The following is a 24,463-nucleotide window of genomic DNA, read 5'->3' as shown; positions in this document are numbered from 1 at the left end:
CTTCTAACATTTCTGAGCAACCAACATTTCTAAACAACCAATAAAAATATAAAAAGTATGCTAAGTGAGACGGATTGATGGAAAGGTTAAAGGGACAGTCTACTCCAGAAAATATAGCTAATCCCTTTATTACCCATTCCCCAGTTTGCATAACCAAAACTGTTCTATTAATACACTTTTTACCTCTGATTACCTTGTATATAAGCCTCTGCAGACCCCCTCTTATCTCAGTTCTTTTGACAGACTTGCATTTTAGCCAGTCAGTAATGACTCCTAAGTAACTCCATGGGAGTAAGCACAAGGTTATCTATATGGCACACGTGAACTAGCACTGTCTAGCTGCAAAAACTGTCAAAATGCACTAAGAGGTGGCCTTCAGGGGCTTAGAAATTAACATGAGCCTACATAGGTTAACATTCAACAAATTATACCAAAAGAACAAAGAAAATTTGATGAAACAAGTAAATTAAAGGGACAGTCAACACCAGAATTTTTATTGTTTAAAAAGATAGAATCCCTTTATTACCCATTCCCCAGTTTTGCAAAACTAACACTGTTATATTTATACACTTTTTACTTCTGTGACTAACTTGTATCTAAGCATCTTCTGACCGCCCCTAATCACATGACTTTTAGTAATTATCTATTGACTTGCATTTTAGCCAATATAAAAGACACTTTCCCAGACTCATGTATTGCTACTAAAAAACAGAATTTATGCTTACCTGATAAATTACTTTCTCCAACGGTGTGTCCGGTCCACGGCGTCATCCATTACTTGTGGGAAATATTCTCCCCCACAGGGAAAGGCAAGGAGAGCACACAGCAAGAGCTGTCCATATAGCTCCCCCTCTGGCTCCGCCCCCCAGTCATTCGACCGACGGTTAGGAGAAAAAGGAGAAACTATAGGGTGCCGTGGTGACTGTAGTGTATAAAGAAAAAAAAATTTCAACCTAATTAGGAAACCAGGGCGGGCCGTGGACCGGACACACCGTTGGCAAAGTAATTTATCAGGTAAGCATAAATTCTGTTTTCTCCAACATTGGTGTGTCCGGTCCACGGCGTCATCCATTACTTGTGGGAAGCAATACCAAAGCTTTAGGACACGGAAGAAGGGAGGGAGCAAATCAGGTTACCTAAATGGAAGGCACCACGGCTTGCAAAACCTTTCTCCCAAAAATAGCCTCCGAAGAAGCCTAAATATCAAATTTGTAGAATTTGGCAAAAGTGTGCAGAGAGGACCAAGTCGCTGCCTTACATATCTGATCAACAGAAGCCTCGTTCTTGTAGGCCCAAGTGGAAGCCACAGCCCTAGTAAAGTGAGCTGTGATTCGGTCAGGAGGTTGCCGTCCGGCAGTCTCATAAGCCAATCGGATAATGTTTTTCAGCCAGAAAGAGAGAGAGGTAGCAGTAGCTTTTTGACCTCTCCTCTTAACAGAGTAAACGACAAACAAAGATGAGGTTTGTCTAAAATCTTTTGTTGCTTGTAAGTAGAACTTTAAAGCACGAACAACATCTAAATTGTGTAATAAACATTCCTTCTTTGAAACTGGATTCGGACATAGAGAAGAAACAACTATTTCCTGGTTAATATTCTTGTTGGAAACAACTTTTGGAAGAAAACCAGGCTTAGTACGCAAAACAACCTTATCTGAATGGAAAAGAGATAGGGTGGATTACATTGCAAAGCAGATAATTCAGAAACTCTTCTAGCAGAAGAAATAGCAACCAAAAACAGAACTTTCCAAGATAATAACTTAATATCTATGGAATGTAAAGGTTCAAACGGAACCCCTTGAAGAACTGAAAGAACTAAATTTAGACTCCAAGGAGGAGTCATGGGTCTGTAAACAGGCTTGATTCTAACCAAAGCCTGAACAAAAGCTTGTACATCTGGCACAGCTGCCAGTCGTTTGTGTAACAAGACCGATAAAGCAGAAATCTGTCCTTTTAGAGAACTAGCTGACAACCCTTTATCCAAACCTTCTTGGAGAAAGGAGAGAATCTTTGGAATTTTAATCTTACTCCAGGAGAATCCCTTGGATTCACACCAGCAGATATATTTTTTCCATATTTTATGGTAAATCTTTCTAGTCACAGGTTTTCTGGCTTGGACCAGAGTATCTATCACAGAATTCGAAAACCCACGCTTGGATAAAATCAAGCGTTCAATTTCCAAGCAGTCAGCTGCAGAGAAACTAGATTTGGATGTTCGAATGGACCTTGTACTAGAAGATCCTGTCTCAAAGGTAGCTTCCATGGTGGAGCCGATGACATATTCACCAGGTCTGCATACCAAGTCCTGCGTGGCCACGCAGGAGCTATCAGAATCACTGAGGCCTTCTCCTGTTTGATCCTGGCTATGAGCCTGGGAAGGAGAGGAAACGGTGGAAACACATACGCTAGGTTGAACGACCAAGGCGCCACTAATGCATCCACTAGAGTCGCCTTGGGATCCCTGGATCTGGACCCATAGCAAGGAATCTTGAAGTTCTGACGGGACGCCATTAGATCCATGTCTGGAATGCCCCATAATTGGGTTAACTGAGCAAAGACCTCCGGGTGGAGTTCCCACTCCCCGGGATGGAAAGTCTGACGACTCAAATAGTCCGCCTCCCAGTTGTCTACTCCTGGGATGTGAATAGCAGATAGATGGCAAGAGTGATTCTCTGCCCATTGGATAATCTTGGTTACTTCCTTCATCGCTAGGGAACTCTTTGTTCCCCCCTGATGATTGATGTACGCAACAGTCGTTATGTTGTCCGACTGAAATCTTATGAACCTGGCTTCCGCTAGCTGAGGCCAAGCCAGGAGCGCATAGAATATTGCTCTTAGTTCCAAAATGTTTATCGGGAGAAGCGACTCTTCCCGAGACCATAGGCCCTGAGCTTTCAGGGAGTCCCAGACCGCGCCCCACCCCAAGAGGCTTGCGTCGGTCGTGACGATGACCCACTCCGGTTTGTGGAAACTCATTCCCTGAGACAGGTGATCCTGGGTCAACCACCAGAGAAGTGAGTCCCTGGTTACCTGGTCTACTTGAATTTGGGGAGACAAGTCTGTATAGTCCCCATTCCACTGATTGAGCATGCACAGCTGTAATGGTCTTAGATGAATTCGAGCAAAAGGAACCGCGACCATTAGTCCTATTACTTCCATGCACTGAGCTATGGAGGGTTGAGGAATAGAAAGAAGAACTCGACAAACGTTTAGAAGCTTTAGCTTTCTGACTTCTGTCAGGAAGATCTTCATTTCCACAGAATCTATTATTGTTCCCAGAAAAGGAACCCTTGTGGACGGTGACAGTTAACTCTTTTCTATGTTCACCTTCCACCCGTGAGATCTGAGAAAAGCCAACACAATGTCTGTGTGGGCCCTTGCTTTGGAAAGAGACGACGCTTGGATTAGGATGTCGTCTAGATAAAGTGCTACAGCGATGCCCCTCGGCCTTAGAACCGCTAGAAGGGACCCTAGCACCTTTGTGAAAATTCTGGGAGTGGTGGCTAAACCGAATGGAAGAGCCACGAACTGGTAATGTTTGTCCAGAAAGGCGAACCTCAGGAACTGATGATGAGTTTTGTGGATTGGAATATGCAGATACGCATCCTTTAGATCCACGGTAGTCAAACATTGACCCTGCTGGATTGTCGGCAAGATTGTCCGAATGGTTTCCATTTTGAAGGATGGAACACTGAGGAACTTGTTTAATATCTTTAAATCCAGAATTGGCCTGAAAGTTCCCTCTTTTTTGGGAACCACAAACAGGTTTGAGTAAAAACCTAGACCTTGTTCCCCGGAGGGGACTGGGTTTATCACTCCCATCTTTGATAGGTCTCTTACACAATGTAAGAATGCCTGTTTCTTTATCTGGTATGAAGATAAGCGAGACAGGTGGAACCTTCCCCTTGGAGGAAGTCCCTTGAACTCTAGCAGGTATCCCTTGGAGACTATCTTTAGTGCCCAGGGATCCGGAACATCTCTTGCCCAAGCCTGAGCGAAGAGAGATAGTCTGCCCCCTACCAGATCCGGTCCCGGATCGGGGCTACCCGCTCATGCTGTCTTGGTAGCAGCAGCAGGTTTCTTGGTCTGTTTACCCTTGTTCCAGCCTTGCATGGGCTTCCAAGCGGGTTTGGGCTGGGCTGCGTTACCTTCTTGTCTAGCGGCAGTGGAGTTATTAGCCGGTCCGTTCCTGAAATTGCGAAAGGAACGAAAATTAGACTTGTTCTTAGCCTTAAAAGGCCTATCCTGTGGGAGGGCATGGCCCTTACCCCCAGTGATGTCTGAAATAATTTCCTTCAATTCCGGCCCAAAAAGGGTCTTACCCTTGAAAGGAATATTAAGTAACTTAGTCTTGGACGACACATCTGCCGACCAGGATTTCAGCCAAAGCGCCCTCCGCGCTACTATAACAAAACCTGAGTTTTTCGCCGCCAATTTCGTTATTTGAAAGGCGGCATCCAATATAAAGGAATTAGCTAATTTTAATGCGTGAATTCTGTCCATGACTTCTTCATAGGAAGTCTCTTTCTGGAGCGACCTTTCTAGTTCCTCGAACCAAAAGGACGCCGCTGAAGTGACAGTAATAACACATGTAGCTGGTTGAAGGATGAACCCTTGCTGAACAAAAATCTTTTTAAGCAATCCTTCCAATTTTTTATCCATAGGATCTTTGAAAGCGCAGCTGTCCTCTATAGGAATTGTGGTGCGCTTCGCTAGTGTTGAAACAGCTCCCTCAACCTTCGGGACCGTCTGCCATGCGTCCCTTCTAGGGTCTACTATGGGAAACATTTTCTTAAATATAGGAGGTGGGGCAAAGGGTACACCTGGCTTCTCCCACTCCTTTTCCACTATGTTCGCTACCCTTTTGGGTATTGGAAAAGCGTCATTGTGCACTGGGACCTCTAAAAATTTGTCCAATTTGCACAACTTCTCTGGTACTACCATAGAATCACAGTCATCCAGAGTAGCTAATACCTCCTTTAGCAAAGCGCGGAGATGTTCTAGCTTAAACTTAAATGCTACTATATCAGGTTCTGCCTGTTGAGAAATTTTTCCTGAGTCTGAAATTTCACCCTCAGACAGCCCTTCCCTCACAGCCAATTCCGATTGATGTGAGGGAAAAATAGATAAAGCATCGTCAGCGTCTGATTGTTCATCCCTTTTATCTGTATTTAAAGCTGAACAATCACGCTTTCTCTGAAATGCTGGCAGTTTGGATACAAGATTTGCTATAGAATTATCCACTACTGCTGTTAATTGCTGCATAGAAATAAGCACTGGCGCGCTAGGTGTCGCCTGAGCGGGCAAAGCTAATGTAGACACAGAAGGAGAGGATGTAGAACTATCCCCACTACCTTCATTAGATAAATCATCTTGGGCAACATTATGAAATGTAACAGAGCTGTCCTCATTTTGTTTGGACGCTATGCCACAATTATCACAAACACTCGAAGGGGGAACCACATTTGTCTCTACACACACAGAACATAGGTTATCTGATGGCCCAGACATGTTAAACAGATTTAGGCAGGCAAACAATGCAATAAAAACGATTTTAAACAAAAACGTTACTGTCTCTTTAAATAATAAAATGACACACTTTATTTCTGAATGCTCAAAAAACTATGAAGGCAATATCCAATTTTTCTGAAATTTGGACCCCTTAATGCTTAGAAAGTATTGCACAGCAAATATGGAGACTCTAGCTCTTAAAACAAGCAAACCGGAGCTAATTGTTGGATTTAACCGTTTTTATATACCACAATCCCTGCTTACAGCATTGCTGCAGCTTTTACCTTTCTTAGGGGTCAATCATCCACAGAAATAAGCCTTCTGGAGTCACTTTCTGAGCCACAGGACCCTCTCACATGGAACTGCATGCACTGCCTTGAAATTAACTGAAGTGCCAAAATGAGGCCTCCTCCCTCAGTACACTAGAGTGAAGGGGCCTTCCTGACTAGATTTAGATGTCTAAAGCAAGCCAGATCAATAAAAAACGTCCCCAAGTGTATATGAGCTTATAAAACATTTCAATTGCCATCATATTGTAATAAAAAACAATCGATTTGGCCCCTGACAGTGTCTACCAGCATAAAAATCAAAAAGGGGAAGCATGTTATCTTTTTTGCTGAGGTGAAAGAAAAATGGCTTACCGTTTTCCCTGAGGGGAAAAATGACTGTCATCTAGCATTAGCCTGTGTTGTTAGAAGGAGACTAGTCATACCTGAAGCAGATAAGTCTGCAAACTGTTACCCCCAACTGAAGTTCTCTGGTTTCAACAGTCCTGCGTGGTAACAGAAATGGATTTTAGTTACTTGTGCTAAAATCATAGCCCTCTTAAACAGAAATCTTCATCACTTTTCTGTTGTAGAGTAAATAGTACAATCCAGCACTATTTTAAAATAACAAACTCTTGATAGAAGAATAAAAAACTACAACTAACACCACAAACTCCTCACCATCCCCGTGGAGATGCTACTTGTTCAGAGTGGCAAGGAGAATGACTGGGGGGCGGAGCCAGAGGGGGAGCTATATGGACAGCTCTTGCTGTGTGCTCTCCTTGCCTTTCCCTGTGGGGGAGAATATTTCCCACAAGTAATGGATGACGCCCTGGACCGGACACACCAATGTTGGAGAAATAAAATGGGCTTGCATATTTTTTTTTCACACAAAGGCAGCCATATACTGTTACCTATGCAATCACTATTAAACAAATAGTGTTTTGGCCACATAAGCGATTTGGCTGCTAAAACAGTTCTCCATCTGACTGCTGAATACTCCATTGAAATCCATGGGGCAAATAGGGCCAAGATGTCATTACAAACAGAAAAAATATCTTTGATTCATGGAACCGATTCTTCATCAGCAACAAATGAATATAATTGTAGCAGAAAAGAATATGTTGGACCGTAAGAGAAAATTGGGCTTTTACATATTCTATTTTGCCAGTATGCCACTTTACACCATACAGTATCTCACAAAAGTGAGTACACCCCTCACATTTTTGTAGATATTTTATTATACCTTTTCATGTGACAACACTGAAGAAATGACACTTTGCTACAATGTAAAGTAGTGCGTGTACAGCCTGTATAACAGTGTAAATTTGCTGTCCCCTCAACATAACTCAACAGACAGCCATTAATGTCTAAACCGTTGGCAACAAAAGTGAGTACACCCCTAAACGGAAATGTCAAAATTGGGCCCAATTAGCCATTTTCCCTCCCCGGTGTTTGCGGCTCTTAAGTATTACAAGGTCTCAGGTGTGAATCGGATGCAGGTGTGTTAAATTTGGCGTTATCGCTCTCACACTCTCTCATACTGGCACCTCATGGCAAAGAACTCTGAGGATCTGGAAAAAAAGAATTGTTGCTCTACATAAGATGGCCTAGGCTATAAGAAGATTGCCAAGACCATGAAACTGAGCTGCAGCACGGTGGGCAAGACCATACAGCGGTACAGGACAGGTTGCGCTCAGAACAGGCCTCGTCATGGTCCACCAAAGAAGTTGAGCGCATGTGCTCAGTGTCATATCCAGAGGTTGTCTTTGGGAAATAGACGTATGAGTGCTGCCAGCATTGTTGCAGAGGTTGAAGGGGTGGGGAGTTAGCCCGTCAGTGCTCAGACCATACGCCACACACTGCATCAAAATTGGTCTGCATGGCTGTCGTCCCCGAAGGAAGCCTCTCCTAAAGATAATACGCAAGAAAGCCCGCAAACTGTTTGCTGAAGACAAGCAGACTAAGAACATTTGTGAGATACTGTACATATCTAAAAACAGAATTTATGTTTACCTGATAAATTACTTTCTCCAACGGTGTGTCCGGTCCACGGCGTCATCCTTACTTGTGGGATATTCTCTTCCCCAACAGGAAATGGCAAAGAGCCCAGCAAAGCTGGTCACATGATCCCTCCTAGGCTCCGCCTACCCCAGTCATTCGACCGACGTTAAGGAGGAATATTTGCATAGGAGAAACCATATGATACCGTGGTGACTGTAGTTAAAGAAAATAAATTATCAGACCTGATTAAAAAACCAGGGCGGGCCGTGGACCGGACACACCGTTGGAGAAAGTAATTTATCAGGTAAACATAAATTCTGTTTTCTCCAACATAGGTGTGTCCGGTCCACGGCGTCATCCTTACTTGTGGGAACCAATACCAAAGCTTTAGGACACGGATGAAGGGAGGGAGCAAATCAGGTCACCTAAATGGAAGGCACCACGGCTTGCAAAACCTTTCTCCCAAAAAATAGCCTCAGAAGAAGCAAAAGTATCAAACTTGTAAAATTTGGTAAAAGAGTGCAGTGAAGACCAAGTCGCTGCCCTACATATCTGATCAACAGAAGCCTCGTTCTTGAAGGCCCATGTGGAAGCCACAGCCCTAGTGGAATGAGCTGTGATTCTTTCAGGAGGCTGCCGTCCGGCAGTCTCGTAAGCCAATCTGATGATGCTTTTAATCCAAAAAGAGAGAGAGGTAGAAGTTGCTTTTTGACCTCTCCTGTTACCAGAATAAACAACAAACAAGGAAGATGTTTGTCTAAAATCCTTTGTAGCATCTAAATAGAATTTTAGAGCGCGAACAACATCCAAATTGTGCAACAAACGTTCCTTCTTCGAAACTGGTTTCGGACACAAGAAGGCACGACTATCTCCTGGTTAATGTTTTTGTTAGAAACAACTTTTGGAAGAAAACCAGGTTTAGTACGTAAAACCACCTTATCTGCATGGAACACCAGATAAGGAGGAGAACACTGCAGAGCAGATAATTCTGAAACTCTTCTAGCGGAAGAAATTGCAGCCAAAAACAAAACTTTCCAAGATAATAACTTAATATCAACGGAATGTAAGGGTTCAAACGGAACCCCCTGAAGAACTGAAAGAACTAAGTTGAGACTCCAAGGAGGAGTCAAAGGTTTGTAAACAGGCTTGATTCTAACCAGAGCCTGAACAAAGGCTTGAACATCTGGCACAGCTGCCAGCTCTTTGTGAAGTAACACAGACAAGGCAGAAATCTGTCCCTTCAAGGAACTTGCAGATAATCCTTTCTCCAATCCTTCTTGAAGAAAGGATAGAATCCTAGGAATCTTTACCTTGTCCCAAGGGAATCCTTTAGATTCACACCAACAGATATATTTTTTCCATATTTTGTGGTAAATTTTTCTAGTTACAGGCTTTCTGGCCTGAACAAGAGTATCAATCTGAGAACCCTCGCTTTGATAAGATCAAGCGTTCAATCTCCAAGCAGTCAGCTGGAGTAGGACCAGATTCGGATGTTCGAACGGACCTTGAACAAGAAGGTCTCGTCTCAAAGGTAGCTTCCATGGTGGAGCCGATGACATATTCACCAGATCTGCATACCAAGTCCTGCGTGGCCACGCAGGAGCTATCAAGATCACCGACGCCCTCTCCTGATTGATCCTGGCTACCAGCCTGGGGATGAGAGGAAACGGCGGGAATACATAAGCTAGTTTGAAGGTCCAAGGTGCTACTAGTGCATCTACTAGAGTCGCCTTGGGATCCCTGGATCTGGACCCGTAGCAAGGAACCTTGAAGTTCTTACGAGAGGCCATCAGATCCATGTCTGGAATGCCCCACAGTTGAGTGATTTGGGCAAAGATTTCCGGATGGAGTTCCCACTCCCCCGGATGCAATGTCTGACGACTCAGAAAATCCGCTTCCCAATTTTCCACTCCTGGGATGAGGATTGCAGACAGGTGGCAGGAGCGAGTCTCCGCCCATTGAATGATTTTGGTCACTTCTTCCATCGCCAGGGAACTCCTTGTTCCCCCCTGATGGTTGATGTACGCAACAGTCGTCATGTTGTCTGATTGAAAACGTATGAACTTGGCCCTCGCTAGCTGAGGCCAAGCCTTGAGAGCATTGAATATCGCTCTCAGTTCCAGAATATTTATCGGTAGAAGAGATTCTTCCCGAGACCAAAGACCCTGAGCTTTCAGGGATCCCCAGACCGCGCCCCAGCCCATCAGACTGGCGTCGGTCGTGACAATGACCCACTCTGGTCTGCGGGAGGTCACCCCTTGTGACAGGTTGTCCAGGGACAGCCACTAACGGAGTGAGTCTCTGGTCCTCTGATTTACTTGTATCTTCGGAGACAAGTCTGTATAGTCCCCATTCCACTGACTGAGCATACACAGTTGTAATGGTCTTAGATGAATGCGCGCAAAAGGAACTATGTCCATTGCCGCTACCATCAAACCTATCACTTCCATGCACTGCGCTATGGAAGGAAGAGGAACGGAATGAAGTATCCGACAAGAGTTTAGAAGTTTTGTTTTTCTGGTCTCTGTCAGAAAAATCCTCATTTCTAAGGAGTCTATTATTGTTCCCAAGAAGGGAACTCTTGTTGACGGAGATAGAGAACTCTTTTCCACGTTCACTTTCCATCCGTGAGATCTGAGAAAGGCCAGGACTATGTCCGTGTGAGCCTTTGCTTGAGGAAGGGACGACGCTTGAATCAGAATGTCGTCCAAGTAAGGTACTACAGCAATGCCCCTTGGTCTTAGCACCGCCAGAAGGGACCCTAGTACCTTTGTGAAAATCCTTGGAGCAGTGGCTAATCCGAAAGGAAGCGCCACAAACTGGTAATGCTTGTCCAGGAATGCGAACCTTAGGAACCGATGATGTTCCTTGTGGACAGGAATATGTAGATACGCATCCTTTAAATCCACCGTGGTCAAGAATTGACCTTCCTGGATGGAAGGATAGTTCGAATGGTTTCCATTTTGGACGATGGAACCTTGAGAAACTTGTTTAGGATCTTGAGATCTAAGATTGGTCTGAACGTTCCCTCTTTTTTGGGAACTACGAACAGATTGGAGTAGAACCCCATCCCTCGTTCTTTTAATGGAACAGGATGAATCACTTCCAGAAGATAACCTTGGGAGACTATTTCTAGCGCCCAAGGATCCAGAACATCTCTTGCCCAAGCCTGAGTGAAGAGAGAGAGTCTGCCCCCCACCAAATCCGGTCCCGGATCGGGGGCCCGCATCTCATGCTGTCTTGGGAGCAGTGGCAGGTTTCTTGGCCTGCTTTCCTTTGTTCCAGCCTTGCATTGGTCTCCAGGCTGGATTGGCTTGAGAAGTATTACCCTCCTGCTTAGAGGACGTAGCACTTGGGGCTGGTCCGTTTCTGCGAAAGGGACGAAAAACAGAATTTATGTTTACCTGATAAATTACTTTCTCCAACGGTGTGTCCGGTCCACGGCGTCATCCTTACTTGTGGGATATTCTCTTCCCCAACAGGAAATGGCAAAGAGCCCAGCAAAGCTGGTCACATGATCCCTCCTAGGCTCCGCCCACCCCAGTCATTCGACCGACGGACAGGAGGAATATTTGCATAGGAGAAACCATATGGTACCGTGGTGACTGTAGTTAAAGAAAATAAATTATCAGACCTGATTAAAAAAACCAGGGCGGGCCGTGGACCGGACACACCGTTGGAGAAATTAATTTATCAGGTAAACATAAATTCTGTTTTCTCCAACATAGGTGTGTCCGGTCCACGGCGTCATCCTTACTTGTGGGAACCAATACCAAAGCTTTAGGACACGGATGAAGGGAGGGAGCAAATCAGGTCACCTAAATGGAAGGCACCACGGCTTGCAAAACCTTTCTCCCAAAAATAGCCTCAGAAGAAGCAAAAGTATCAAACTTGTAAAATTTGGTAAAAGTGTGCAGTGAAGACCAAGTCGCTGCCCTACATATCTGATCAACAGAAGCCTCGTTCTTGAAGGCCCATGTGGAAGCCACAGCCCTAGTGGAATGAGCTGTGATTCTTTCGGGAGGCTGCCGTCCGGCAGTCTCGTAAGCCAATCTGATGATGCTTTTAATCCAAAAAGAGAGAGAGGTAGAAGTTGCTTTTTGACCTCTCCTTTTACCGGAATAAACAACAAACAAGGAAGATGTTTGTCTAAAAACCTTTGTAGCATCTAAATAGAATTTTAGAGCGCGAACAACATCCAAATTGTGCAACAAACGTTCCTTCTTTGAAACTGGTTTCGGACACAGAGAAGGTACGATAATCTCCTGGTTAATGTTTTTGTTAGAAACAACTTTTGGAAGAAAACCAGGTTTAGTACGTAAAACCACCTTATCTGCATGGAACACCAGATAAGGAGGAGAACACTGCAGAGCAGATAATTCTGAAACTCTTCTAGCAGAAGAAATTGCAACTAAAAACAAAACTTTCCAAGATAACAACTTAATATCAACGGAATGTAAGGGTTCAAACGGAACCCCCTGAAGAACTGAAAGAACTAAATTGAGACTCCAAGGAGGAGTCAACGGTTTGTAAACAGGCTTAATTCTAACCAGAGCCTGAACAAAGGCTTGAACATCTGGCACAGCTGCCAGCTTTTTGTGAAGTAACACAGACAAGGCAGAAATCTGTCCCTTCAGGGAACTTGCAGATAATCCTTTTTCCAATCCTTCTTGAAGGAAGGATAGAATCTTAGGAATCTTAACCTTGTCCCAAGGGAATCCTTTAGATTCACACCAACAGATATATTTTTTCCAAATTTTGTGGTAAATCTTTCTAGTTACAGGCTTTCTGGCCTGAACAAGAGTATCGATAACAGAATCTGAGAACCCTCGCTTCGATAAGATCAAGCGTTCAATCTCCAAGCAGTCAGCTGGAGTGAAACCAGATTCGGATGTTCGAACGGACCCTGAACAAGAAGGTCTCGTCTCAAAGGTAGCTTCCAAGGTGGAGCCGATGACATATTCACCAGATCTGCATACCAAGTCCTGCGTGGCCACGCAGGAGCTATCAAGATCACCGACGCCCTCTCCTGATTGATCCTAGCTACCAGCCTGGGGATGAGAGGAAACGGCGGGAACACATAAGCTAGTTTGAAGGTCCAAGGTGCTACTAGTGCATCCACTAGAGCCGCCTTGGGATCCCTGGATCTGGACCCGTAGCAAGGAACTTTGAAGTTCTGACGAGAGGCCATCAGATCCATGTCTGGAATGCCCCACAGCTGAGTGACTTGGGCAAAGATTTCCGGATGGAGTTCCCACTCCCCCGGATGCAATGTCTGACGACTCAGAAAATCCGCTTCCCAATTTTCCACTCCTGGGATGTGGATAGCAGACAGGTGGCAGGAGTGAGACTCCGCCCATAGAATGATTTTGGTCACTTCTTCCATCGCTAGGGAACTCCTTGTTCCCCCCTGATGGTTGATGTACGCAACAGTTGTCATGTTGTCTGATTGAAACCGTATGAACTTGGCCCTCGCTAGCTGAGGCCAAGCCTTGAGAGCATTGAATATCGCTCTCAGTTCCAGAATATTTATCGGTAGAAGAGATTCTTCCCGAGACCAAAGACCCTGAGCTTTCAGGGATCCCCAGACCGCGCCCCAGCCCATCAGACTGGCGTCGGTCGTGACAATGACCCACTCTGGTCTGCGGAATGTCATCCCTTGTGACAGGTTGTCCAGGGACAGCCACCAACGGAGTGAGTCTCTGGTCCTCTGATTTACTTGTATCTTCGGAGACAAGTCTGTATAGTCCCCATTCCACTGACTGAGCATGCACAGTTGTAATGGTCTTAGATGAATGCGCGCAAAAGGAACTATGTCCATTGCCGCTACCATCAAACCGATCACTTCCATGCACTGCGCTATGGAAGGAAGAGGAACGGAATGAAGTATCCGACAAGAGTCTAGAAGTTTTGTTTTTCTGGCCTCTGTCAGAAAAATCCTCATTTCTAAGGAGTCTATTATTGTTCCCAAGAAGGGAACCCTTGTTGACGGAGATAGAGAACTCTTTTCCACGTTCACTTTCCATCCGTGAGATCTGAGAAAGGCCAGGACAATGTCCGTGTGAGCCTTTGCTTGAGGAAGGGACGACGCTTGAATCAGAATGTCGTCCAAGTAAGGTACTACAGCAATGCCCCTTGGTCTTAGCACAGCTAGAAGGGACCCTAGTACCTTTGTGAAAATCCTTGGAGCAGTGGCTAATCCGAAAGGAAGCGCCACGAACTGGTAATGCTTGTCCAGGAATGCGAACCTTAGGAACCGATGATGTTCCTTGTGGACAGGAATATGTAGATACGCATCCTTTAAATCCACCGTGGTCATGAATTGACCTTCCTGGATGGAAGGAAGAATAGTTCGAATGGTTTCCATCTTGAACGATGGAACCTTGAGAAACTTGTTTAAGATCTTGAGATCTAAGATTGGTCTGAACGTTCCCTCTTTTTTGGGAACTATGAACAGATTGGAGTAGAACCCCATCCCTTGTTCTCTTAATGGAAAAGGATGAATCACTCCCATTTTTAACAGGTCTTCTACACAATGTAAGAATGCCTGTCTTTTTATGTGGTCTGAAGACAACTGAGACCTGTGGAACCTCCCCCTTGGGGGAAGCCCCTTGAATTCCAGAAGATAACCTTGGGAGACTATTTCTAGCGCCCAAGGATCCAGAACATCTCTTGCCCAAGCCTGAGCGAAGAGAGAGAGTCTGCCCCTCACCAGATCCGGTCCCGGATCGGGGGCCAACATTTCATGCTGTCTTGGTAGCAGTGGCAGGTTTCTTGGCCTGCTTTCCCTTGTTCCAGCCTTGCATTGGTCTCCAAGCTGGCTTGGCTTGAGAAGTATTACCCTCTTGCTTAGAGGACGTAGCACTTTGGGCTGGTCCGTTTCTACGAAAGGGACGAAAATTAGGTTTATTTTTTGCCTTGAAAGGCCGATCCTGAGGAAGGGCGTGGCCCTTACCCCCAGTGATATCAGAGATAATCTCTTTCAAGTCAGGGCCAAACAGCGTTTTCCCCTTGAAAGGAATGTTAAGTAGCTTGTTCTTGGAAGACGCATCAGCTGACCAAGATTTCAACCAAAGCGCTCTGCGCGCCACAATAGCAAACCCAGAATTCTTAGCCGCTAACCTAGCCAATTGCAAAGTGGCGTCTAGGGTGAAAGAATTAGCCAATTTGAGAGCATTGATTCTGTCCATAATCTCCTCATAAGGAGGAGAATCACTATCGACCGCCTTTATCAGCTCATCGAACCAGAAACATGCGGCTGTAGCGACAGGGACAATGCATGAAATTGGTTGTAGAAGGTAACCCTGCTGAACAAACATCTTTTTAAGTAAACCTTCTAATTTTTTATCCATAGGATCTTTGAAAGCACAACTATCCTCTATGGGTATAGTGGTGCGTTTGTTTAAAGTGGAAACCGCTCCCTCGACCTTGGGGACTGTCTGCCATAAGTCCTTTCTGGGGTCGACCATAGGAAACAATTTTTTAAATATGGGGGGAGGGACGAAAGGAATACCGGGCCTTTCCCATTCTTTATTAACAATGTCCGCCACCCGCTTGGGTATAGGAAAAGCTTCTGGGAGCCCCGGGACCTCTAGGAACTTGTCCATTTTACATAGTTTCTCTGGGATGACCAACTTGTCACAATCATCCAGAGTGGATAATACCTCCTTAAGCAGAATGCGGAGATGTTCCAACTTAAATTTAAACGTAATCACATCAGGTTCAGCTTGTTGAGAAATGTTCCCTGAATCAGTAATTTCTCCCTCAGACAAAACCTCCCTGGCCCCATCAGACTGGGTTAGGGGCCCTTCAGAACCATTATTATCAGCATCGTCATGCTCTTCAGTATCTAAAACAGAGCAGTCGCGCTTACGCTGATAAGTGTTCATTTTGGCTAAAATGTTTTTGACAGAATTATCCATTACAGCCGTTAATTGTTGCATAGTAAGGAGTATTGGCGCGCTAGATGTACTAGGGGCCTCCTGAGTGGGCAAGACTCGTGTAGACGAAGGAGGGAATGATGCAGTACCATGCTTACTCCCCTCACTTGAGGAATCATCTTGGGCATCATTGTCATTGTCACATAAATCACATTTATTTAAATGAATAGGAATTCTGGCTTCCCCACATTCAGAACACAGTCTATCTGGTAGTTCAGACATGTTAAACAGGCATAAACTTGATAACAAAGTACAAAAAACGTTTTAAAATAAAACCGTTACTGTCACTTTAAATTTTAAACTGAACACACTTTATTACTGCAATTGCGAAAAAACATGAAGGAATTGTTCAAAATTCACCAAATTTTCACCACAGTGTCTTAAAGCCTTAAAAGTATTGCACACCAAATTTGGAAGCTTTAACCCTTAAAATAACGGAACCGGAGCCGTTTTTAACTTTAACCCCTTTACAGTCCCTGGTATCTGCTTTGCTGAGACCCAACCAAGCCCAAAGGGGAATACGATACCAAATGACGCCTTCAGAAAGTCTTTTCTAAGTATCAGAGCTCCTCTCACATGCGACTGCATGTCATGCCTCTCAAAAACAAGTGCGCAACACCGGCGCGAAAATGAGGCTCTGCCTATGATTTGGGAAAGCCCCTAAAGAATAAGGTGTCTAAAACAGTGCCTGCCGATATTATTATATCAAAATACCCAGATTAAATGATTCCTCAAGGCTAAATATGTGTTAAAAATGAATCGATTTAGCCCAGATAAAGTCTACAGTCTTAATAAGCCCTTGTGAAGCCCTTATTTACGATCTTAATAAACATGGCTTACCGGATCCCATAGGGAAAATGACAGCTTCCAGCATTACATCGTCTTGTTAGAATGTGTCATACCTCAAGCAGCAAGAGACTGCTCACTGTTCCCCCAACTGAAGTTAATTGCTCTCAACAGTCCTGTGTGGAACAGCCATGGATTTTAGTGACGGTTGCTAAAATCATTTTCCTCATACAAACAGAAATCTTCATCTCTTTTCTGTTTCTGAGTAAATAGTACATACCAGCACTATTTCAAAATAACAAACTCTTGATTGAATAATAAAAACTACAGTTAAACACTAAAAAACTCTAAGCCATCTCCGTGGAGATGTTGCCTGTACAACAGCAAAGAGAATGACTGGGGTAGGCGGAGCCTAGGAGGGATCATGTGACCAGCTTTGCTGGGCTCTTTGCCATTTCCTGTTGGGGAAGAGAATATCCCACAAGTAAGGATGACGCCGTGGACCGGACACACCTATGTTGGAGAAATTAGGTTTATTTTTGGCCTTGAAAGACCTATTCTGAGGAAGGGCGTGGCCCTTGCCCCCAGTGATATCAGAGATAATCTCTTTCAAGTCAGGGCCAAACAGTGTTTTCCCCTTGAAAGGAATGTCAAACAATTTGTTCTTGGAAGACGCATCCGCTGACCAAGATTTTAACCAAAGCGCTCTGCGCGCCACAATAGCAAACCCAGAATTTTTCGCCGCTAACCTAGCCAATTGCAAGGTGGCGTCTAGGGTGAAAGAATTAGCCAATTTAAGAGCACGAATTCTGTTCATAATCTCCTCATAAGAAGAAGAATTACTAATAATCGCCTTTTCTAGCTCATCGAACCAGAAACACGCGGCTGTAGTGACAGGGACAATGCATGCAATTGGTTGTAGAAGGTAACCTTGCTGAACAAACATCTTTTTTAGCAAACCTTCTAATTTTTTATCCATAGGATCTTGGAAAGCACAACTATCTTCTATGGGTATAGTGGAGCGCTTGTTTAGAGTAGAAACCGCCCCCTCGACCTTGGGGACTGTCTGCCATAAGTCCTTTCTAGGGTCGACTATAGGAAACAATTTTTTAAATATGAGGGGAGGTACGAAAGGTACACCGGGCCTGTCCCATTCTTTATTAACAATGTACGCCACCCGCTTGAGTATAGGAAAAGCTTCGGGGGGCCCCGGGGCCTCTAGGAACTTGTCCATTTTACATAGTGTTTCTGGAATGACCAGATAATCACAATCATCCAAATTGGATAACACCTCCTTAAGCAGAGCGCGGAGATGTTCCAACTTAAATTTAAAAGTAATCACATCAGGTTCAGCTTGTTGAGAAATTTTTCCTGAATCTGAAATTTCTCCCTCAGACAAAACCTCCCTGGCCCCCTCAGACTGGTGTAGGGGCCCTTCAGAAACAATATCATCAGCGGCCTCATGCTCTTCAGTATTTTCTAAAACAGAGCAGTCGCGCTTTCGCTGATAAGTGGGCATATTGGCTAAAATGTTCTTGATAGAATTATCCATTACAGCCGTTAATTGTTGCATAGTAAGGAGTATTGGCGCGCTAGATGTACTAGGGGCCTCCTGTATGGGCAAAACTGGTGTAGACGAAGGAGGGGATGATGCAGTACCATGCTTACTCCCCTCACTTGAGGAATCATCTTGGGCATCATTTTTACTAAATTTATTATGACATAAATCACATCTATTTAAATGAAAAGGAACCTTGGCTTCCCCACAGTCAGAACACAATCTATCTGGTAGTTCAGACATGTTAAACAGGCATAAACTTGATAACAAAGCACAAAAAACGTTTTAAAATAAAACCGTTACTGTCACTTTAAATTTTAAACTGAACACACTTTATTACTGCAATTGCGAAAAAGTATGAAGGAATTGTTCAAAATTCACCAAAATTTCACCACAGTGTCTTAAAGCCTTAAAAGTATTGCACACCAAATTTGGAAGCTTTAACCCTTAAAATAACGGAACCGGAACCGTTTTTATATTTAACCCCTTTACAGTCCCTGGAATCTGCTTTGCTGAGACCCAACCAAGCCCAAAGGGGAATACGATACCAAATAATGCCTTCAAAAAGACTTTTCTATGTATCAGAGCTCCACACACATGCAGCTGCATGTCATGCTGTTCTCAAAAACAAGTGCGCCATACCGGCGCGAAAATGAGGCTCTGACTATGATTAGGGAAAGCCCCAATAGAATAAAGTGTCTAAAACAGTGCCTGCCGATATTATTTTACAAAAAATACCCAGATTAAATGATTCCTCAAGGCTAAATATGTGTAAATATGATCGATTTAGCCCAGAAAATGTCTACAGTCTTAATAAGCCCTTGTGAAGCCCTTATTTACTGTGTGAATAAAAATGGCTTACCGGATCCCATAGGGAAAATGACAGCTTCCAGCATTACATCGTCTTGTTAGAATGTGTCATACCTCAAGCAGCAAAAGACTGCTCACTGTTCCCCCAACTGAAGTTAATTCCTCTCAACAGTCCTGTGTGGAACAGCCATGGATTTTAGTAACGGTTGCTAAAATCATTTTCCTCATACAAACAGAAATCTTCATCTCTTTTCTGTTTCAGAGTAAATAGTACATACCAGCACTATTTTAAAATAACAAACTCTTGATTGAATAATAAAAACTACAGTTAAACACTAAAAAACTCTAAGCCATCTCCGTGGAGATGTTGCCTGTACAACGGCAAAGAGAATGACTGGGGTAGGCGGAGCCTAGGAGGGATCATGTGACCAGCTTTGCTGGGCTCTTTGCCATTTCCTGTTTGGGAAGAGAATATCCCACAAGTAAGGATGACGCCGTGGACCGGACACACCTATGTTGGAGAAATTAGGACAGTCCCAAAGAGATGGAGGAAATCATGATTGTCCCAAGAGCATTTGTCACATTTGTTTATCACACCAAACACCCATTCGTTCTTTACCCTCCTAGTAAGCTCTGTACATAAATGTAATATGAGATTCACATAAGGTAATATCCTTAAAGGGACCGTAAAGTCAAAATGAAACTTTAATGATTCAGACAGAGCAGTCATTTTTAAGAGACTTTCCAATTTACTTTTGCTAACAAAATCTGCAGTCTTTTTCTATAAACACTTTCTGAGGCACCAGCTACTATTGAGCATGTGCAAAAGTTCACAGTATAAACATAAGAGTGTGTGATTGGCCAGTGGTTGTCACATGATACAGGGGGCCAGCAAATTGAAGTACATTTTTTTAATTTTGTCAGAAAAAAATACTACTTATTTAAAATTCATAGTGTTATTTCATTGTATTTTTTTTTTTTTTTACAATGCATATGTTGACTATGCAATTGTACTGCTATTTAAGACGCAATATACTTTCCTGCACAATGTCCTCTGTGTCTTCTCTCTAATCTCCTTACAACTCTTTATGGGTTACTAATAAGTTTTTTTTTTGTTTTTTTTTTAAATGCTTTATTGAGAATTTCCAAGATATACATAGAAAAACATTAAAGAAACAATCAAATTGACAACATTTGTTACAGGAAAAATAAAAGTAAGACTTCGTTACAGTTATACAATTATGCTTATAGTAGTAAGACTCGAGTTTAGCTATTAGGGTTGGGTTAGAAGTGAAGTACCAATCTGCCAGTGTCTGAGAGTGAGAAGCAATTATGGGTGGAATGACATCGACATCCCCTTCATTATTGTAAGCTGTGAATTGACCCAACTGTGCAAATGTGTTACATGAGCTAGGTCTGGAGGAATCAGAGGTGTAAGTCTTGTTGTGTAGTCCCCCTTAATTAAAAGTATGCAGGGGGAGGGTGAACTGCTAATAGCTATTTACATATTCTTCCCATAGAAATGTTATGTTTTGGAATTCTTCTATTTGTTTGGTGCGGGTGTAGTGGTATTTCTCCAGTTGGAGGTAGTGAGTGACTTTAGTTTTCCAGACTGCCGAGGATGGTAGGTTTGTTCTCTTCCAGTTAAGTGGGATTAGCCTTTTTGCAGAATTGATCATGATGGTGAGGAGTGTTTGTTTCAGTTTGCAAGGGATTTTAGGGAATTTGTTGAAAAGAAAAACCCAGGGCGTGAATGGGAGCGGTGTGCCTAAAGCGTTTTCAATTTCTAGTTTAAGAGAGCGCCAAAAAGGAGATTACTATGGGTTACTAATAAGTTTTTGATCGGGAAGATAGAGTGAAAGCCCTGTGGTGCTAAGCAGCAGAAAGTGTATATATGTGTGGAGTTCCTAAAGCCTGTATAATTTCTAATATGGTTGTAATGCCGGCCCTGCATGTAGACAAATATACTATGATGAGGAAGCTGAGTTAAGCTACCGAGTGATGCATGCAGGAGAAAGGCTGAACATCTTTTGTTGTTCTAGCTAAATGTTGTATTCCTACCAACCAATTATCAGCTTTGAAAGGGAGGCTCCATTATACCATTGAACATCTGGTAGTAACTTTAGTCCCCCTTGATCTAATGGGAGTTTGAGCTTAGTTCTGCTTGTTTTCCCTTGCCATATAAAAAAATCGGTAACTAACCTATTGAGGGTCTGGATATATTTATGCCAAAAAAGCAGGGGCAACATTTAAACAGGATATAACATTTTAGACAGTATTATCAACTTAAGATTACTCCTCCCAAGATCTATTTTAATTAATCTATATAATATTATATATGTATAAATTTGTATAGTAAGGAAGAATTAACATTTAGCTTTATATTTAAAGGGCCACTGTAAGTAAATATTTTCTATGCCTGTTACTAACTAACTACCCCAAATACGCTTTTTATCAATAGCATTTCATTAACATATCTCTACCGTATATCAGAAATCTTGTCTGCAAATTTAATTGTTTTCCAAACCCACTCCGCGGGTATCCTTTGCTCTGTACCAATCCATTTACAATACCTAGGTTTCAAAATGGCGCTTTAAACACAAAGTTATTGGTTTAAGTATTTTGAACACTCAGTGCTGAAAATAGTGGGCAGGATAACGTGACATCATCGGCGAATAAAAGATATAACTTTTAGAACGTTATGAAACTTCGTTTTGGAGAAAATATAGGTCAGTAGGTTTTAATTAATGTTTATTAACTTTAATATGTTAGTTGTTTAGCTTAAAAATTATAACAGAAAGTAATCCTTTAAGTATATATCCTAACAAAGCCCCACAGTTTTAGATGTATACTTATGTCTACAGACTCCAGCTTGCTCCTGTTTGTGTAAAGGGTCTTTTAAAATTCAAGATGGGGGGTCTGCTGTTCTTGCTTTCCCAACCCATTTCACTAGGTGTCCCAGCCTAACCTCATCAACAGTGCTAAACTAGGAGGTTCTAAGTACATTTTTAAAATGTTTTATACTGGATTTTTTTTTATCAGTATCTGTGCATATTCTTCTTTATAGTATTGTCCATTACACGCTGTTATATGAAAATTGGTTTATAATGTCCCTTAAAGTTCAGTATCTGTTAAGGTGACCTTAGCATAGAGCTATATGACCTTCAATTTGTCAATGCTTATTGTGTATTTTGTAAAGACACCTAAGTCCGTAAAGACAGCTAAAAATTGAGTTATAGTACGCTTTGGATATGGCAGATACAATAACATATCAATGACAGATGCATGGTGTCTTCAATTTTTAGTCCCACTATGTTGCACCTAAGAAAAATTGCAAGGAGCTCTATCCCCAAGTTTAAAATATGTGGGGAAAGTGGACATCCCTGCCTAGTGCCTCTTTCAAGAGTAAAGGGATGAGGTACACCACCATTTATTAAGACAGATGCCACATTCTGCCTGAAGAGAGCACAAATTGTTTCATAAAAATGTCCTTGAATTCCAAAATGTATAAGGACATTAAACAAATGGTGCCAGTTCACTTAGTCAAACACCTCCAAATCTATTGCTAGGAGACAGGCATGCAACAGATCTTCCTTTTGCACCCTTTAATTTTGTATCTAAATAATAATCCATAAGTGCTGTAGTCCTGACAAAAATCCAAGCATTCTAGATCAGTGATCTGCAACCTTTTTTTTTGCGGTGGCACACTTTTTTACATTGAAAAATCCTGTGGCACACCACCATCTCAAAATTTTACAAAATCACACATTGCAGCCTAATACAGGATATATATATATACAGTCTGTATAATATATATATATATGTAGGATTAAGTAAAATGTGTCTCCTTAGAGACCTGAGTTGACACAAGTGTTACTCTGAAGTGGGCGCTGGTCAGAAAGGTTATAGGAGATAATGGCTGCTATATAAGACAAATACTGGGAGGGTTGTAAAGCCCTAGACAGTAAGAGTAAATATATATTCAAAAGGTGGATACAGCGCCTATATGTCCAGTATACTGTAGGGGTATGTGAGGAGTATATGTTATAACAAAAAGAAGAAAAGTAAAAAGTACAATAATGTAAGAAGTACAGTATTAAAAGAAAGTAAATAAAAAATAAAAAAATGGGGAGCTTGCTCTTTAAGGGTTGCTGTATTGATTCTCTGTTAAATATCTGGGGTCTTTAGGCTCGGAAGCCTCTCTCTTAGCAGGCCGTTTTCTTGGATTTGCCTGCCCCTTTGAGCCCTGATCACGTCTACACGTATTTACCAGATGACAAGGCAAGGGACACTCTGATTGGACACCGCATATCACGTGGCTGGCTGTGTACACGTCATCGGACGTTCACAGTGTGAACAGCGGAACACACCGAACCGGCACAGTATTGAGGATTCTACAATAAGCGTCAATACCAGAACAGAAAGAGCACTCCAAGAGGCCAACCACTAACCCATAGGAAGTGCAAGGGATCAACTCACCTTCAGAAACATATCCCTGCATACTCCAAGAGGTTAACGAACATCACAAGAGGCACCACAGCAGAATACAAGGAGGAAATCCAATCATCTATATATACCCCCAGTGCGGCATACTTACCTCATTCGATTGAGGTAATATCTGGTAAGGGTAGTATATACCAACTATAATTTATATAACTACTACATCTGGAGACTTATTACGAATTATATCATCTCCAGGACTTCTATTAACACTATTTCTAAGTTCATATATTTTATATGCCATCTTTAGCTGGACTTTCATTCATTATTTATTGTTTTATGTCAATATATTTTTTATTATAATATTTTTTTTATTTACTTTCTTTTAATACTGTACTTCTTACATTATTGTACTTTTTACTTTTCTTCTTTTTGTTATAACATATACTCCTCACATACCCCTACAGTATACTGGACATATAGGCGCTGTATCCACCTTTTGAATATATATATATATATATATATATATATATATATATATATATATATATATATATATATATATATATATATATATATATATATATATATATATATACACATATACACACATATATATATATATATATATATACATACATACACACACACACACTGTACTGTGCTGTCATGCCATGCCTCCTACAAACTATACATGACCTATTGACATTCATTCACAAACAATCATAATGATTGTCTGTGAATGAATGTCAATGTCATGGTTGTAAATTATGCCTGATGAGCCTGTCACATACCTCCCAATATTTCAAAATTTGAAAGATGGACACCCCTGCACTGTTGTCAGTCTGCCGCAGCACACCTGAGGATCTCTCACGGCACACTGGTTGAAAAACACTGTTCTAGATGACCTAAGACTCCCGCAGTGAGATTGGCCTGTATGAGGCCCTGTTAACACCTCTTTTTGATCTTGCCATCAGAGAAACCTAAGGGAAGGGAGTAATTAATGTTCATGTTAATTTAACCCTGAAATAGACTATGGCAATGAAACAAGCATTTATGCTAGAGCAGATAGATTTTTCATACTAATAGCCACAAGTATTAAAGAAACAAACTAGGAATACAATGCTGTAAATATAGGAATATTATCAAAC

The 24,463-nt window shown here is 42.4% G+C and overlaps 1 protein-coding gene across 1 annotated transcript in view; it reads right to left on the bottom strand.

Annotated features, from left to right (window-relative positions):
* PLS3 (plastin 3) overlaps positions 1-24,463 on the bottom strand; it is a 169,238-nt gene that overhangs the window by 2,632 nt on the left and 142,143 nt on the right. The window lies entirely within an intron of this gene.

This window comes from Bombina bombina, chromosome 1 (genome assembly GCF_027579735.1).
Source record: "Bombina bombina isolate aBomBom1 chromosome 1, aBomBom1.pri, whole genome shotgun sequence".
Lineage (NCBI taxonomy): Eukaryota > Metazoa > Chordata > Amphibia > Anura > Bombinatoridae > Bombina > Bombina bombina.
This window is presented reverse-complemented; position numbering and strand designations above follow the sequence as displayed.